Below are 3221 nucleotides of genomic sequence, written 5' to 3' on the forward strand. Positions count from 1 at the left end.
TACCCCCTACCCACCCTGCCATTCTTGATCTGGCCCCCCCCCGCCCCTACCCCCCCACACACTTACCTACTGTGGGGGGGCGGTATCTGTGTGTGTTTGTGTCTGTGTCTTTGTGTGCATCTGCGTCTTTCCCCTGCCTGTCTGGTGGTAGCAGGCACATCGTATCATGCAGCTCTTGGGTCAGTGGCAGCAGGGTGCAGATTCCAGCCTGCAACAGCAGCTGCCTCTGCCCCACACACAGATCTGCGGGACACGTGCCCCCCCAGGCCTCCACTGGAGTGCATGCAGCGGCAGTAGTCGCACCCCGCCCCCCACCCTGAAATGAACTGCTCTTGCGCCCTGTCCCACACTCCACCCCAGCTGTACAGTGCCTGCTCCAGCCCCACTTCCACCCTCACCATGGGGGCCTCAATCTGCACCCCCCCCCTTAAAAACAAGAGAAAAATATAAAAGGGTACATGAGGTGAAACTTTGAGGCAGAAGAGGTACACTTGTTAAAAAACATTGAAAACCCCTGCTCAAGGGTGTCTGCAATTCTATTCAGCTTGCTGTCATCTGCATATTTGCTAATTCTGCAGATCAGTTCCATTGCCTAAATCATTGCTGAAAATATTAAACAATAACTGGACCCAGGACAGACCTCTTGGGGAATCACACTTGATACCTCCTCCCTGTTAGACATTAAACCATCAACAGCTACTCTTGTATCAACATTATCTTTTAGCTTAGAAAACACCTTTTTCTCTTTGGTGTTTGCTCCAGATGTATTTACAGAGAGCAGTTATTTCCTCTCTGAGTCTCCATTTTGCTGTGCTCAATAGGTCAAACTTTTAAAACCTCCTTTTGTAAGAAAACAGACACCATATTCCCTTGATCATCCTAGAAGCCCTTCCCTTCACTTCTTCCAGTCTGAATCTATTTCCCTTGAACAGGGATGACCAGAATTGTAGACTGCATTCCAGATGATGCCTTACCCTTACCAGTGCCTACAAAGAAAAACATTGCCATAAATGTTAATATTGAGCTAAATCCTACAGTTCTTAAGTAGGTCAGATCTCTCAGTTTTCATAATCCTTCCTTACAGGAGTAGCACTGCTACTTAATCTGGGGTGCAGGATTGGGCCATTAATATCCAAGCAACACCTTTAGTGAAATCAAAATTAAAACTGTTTGACTATGAAACCAGATCTTGTCCTTCACCGAATTTACTTTAAGCTGCTCAGGAGGTGCCAAGTAGAACAAATGCTTGTGTAAGTAACCAGTCAGTGAATTCATGAGTGAAAGGGGAAGCTTTATGGACCATAGAGCAAGCTACATAAGCCAAATCTCACCCTGCTTGCAGCCCTGAGCAGGTCTGTGCTAAGTGATGGCATATAAAATAAAAGGGATCTGAGGGATGGCAGATGACTCAGAAAAGATATTCAGCCTCTTTCAGGATCTCTCCAAAGGGCAAGCACCACATCACTGTAGAGCAGCTGCATCCACTAAATGGAGATGCTGACACAGTGGCAGGTGTGTTGGAATACTGTATCCATATTTAATTTTTCAAACAGCTATACCAGCTTTTTGCATTTTTTTTGTAGGGGAGGGTTGTTTCCCTGCAGTTTGTCAAACGATACAGAAAGTAGAAGTGTGTTTGGGTTTTTTTAAGTAAAGTTACTTTGTTGTATAATAGAAAGTATCTAATTGCTGTAAACAATCCAGAAACCTAATCTGGATTCCTTTGTATTGTGACAGAGTGGCCTAGCATCTGAACCAGTGTAACCAGAGGTCAGAGGTATGTGCTACAAAGGTCCAAGCACAAAAAATAAAAATACTTCCAAGACCTAAATGATCATTTTCAGTGTCTACATTTTTCAGATTTACTTGTACAGGAGCAATATAATTGGAGTGAGGGTCAAGAAGATGAGAGATATGGGATGGGACTTGCCTTTAACTTTGCAACGGGCTCGCTGTCTAGCCTTGATCAAACTACTAGCTAGAGAAGTCACTGAGCACAAGAAGTACTGAATTGCATTGCCCCAGCAGCAGGGTAGGAAACAGATTATGATCCAGAGTCAGAATCCAGTCCCTGCTTCCCCCTTGCACTAAGGGGGAAGAAACCTATGCCAGCGCTTTTGCTGGTGCTGCTTACTACTCTCTCGGCACTTGCTGGTGCATAAGATGGGCAAAACCAAGACTTCAGCTACTCCCTATCTCTGCTTACGCATTCTTTGCCCATATGTGTGGGGAGGAGAAAAACACCATGGCAGCAATTTTTCTCCCCTTGTACAGGAGTGGTGATGCATGTATGCCACAAAGGGCCCCTTATGCCCTTTTAGTCCCCTGAGTAGGCATGTAGCCAGGCACTTACTTAAGACATTAACATTCCTATGTTTCAGTGTCACCATCTTTAAAATAGGGCTCTTAATACATATTTGCTCTCCAGGTACAGGCTCTGTACAGGTGAAGTATTTCCATATGTATAATGGCATTTTTTTACCTGCTGAATATGTTTCTTTAAAAGCAACAAGGGTGGGGAAAATGCCTGAACGGAGGTGCCTGCCTGAAGGAACCACTTATGGTGCCTGCACATGAGCTGAGAGGCTGCTCCACTGCGCTGTAATTACAGCATGTTGAAGCAAACTTGAGTCTTCTGGAGTGTGGCAATTACCGCACTCCAGCAGCCTCCCACATCTTGTGTACCAGCATCCCGGTGGTTCAAAATGTCAGCAGGGGTGCTTGAACTAAAGCTTATCAAATGAGCTTTAGTACAAGCACCCCCACCGTCATTTTGAAGCGCAGGGATACTGACCCACAAGACTCTGCAGCACTTTAATCAGAAGTGCTCTAATTTAATGCACTGCCCCCACCGTCCCCACCCCAGCCTCCAGAGCACATGTAGAAGTGCCCTTGGTTTGGTCTCTGTTACATCCTAACAGACTGCACTTGTAAACGTGGCAATACACCACGTCAGGTGTCTGCCCATTCCTGTGCTTGTCCTTAGATGAAAAGGCAGCCCCCTGCAAGGAGATTTTTATTTTCCAGCCCTACTCCATTCTATCTTTAGTACCGTAATTGCAATGATGTTGAATAAAATTGTTGCTGTTCTGTTTTGGTCTCAAATACAACAAATTAATGCTGATAACAAAACTCTTTGACTACAAACAATTAAGTGTACTTAGGCTGTCATTACTTATGTCTGTTTCATCCATTTCCTTGGGTCTAATCCTTTCCCTGTA

This window comes from Gavialis gangeticus, unplaced genomic scaffold (assembly GCF_001723915.1).
Source record: "Gavialis gangeticus isolate Ggan-Ray unplaced genomic scaffold, GavGan_comp1, whole genome shotgun sequence".
NCBI classification, from domain to species: Eukaryota; Metazoa; Chordata; order Crocodylia; family Gavialidae; genus Gavialis; species Gavialis gangeticus.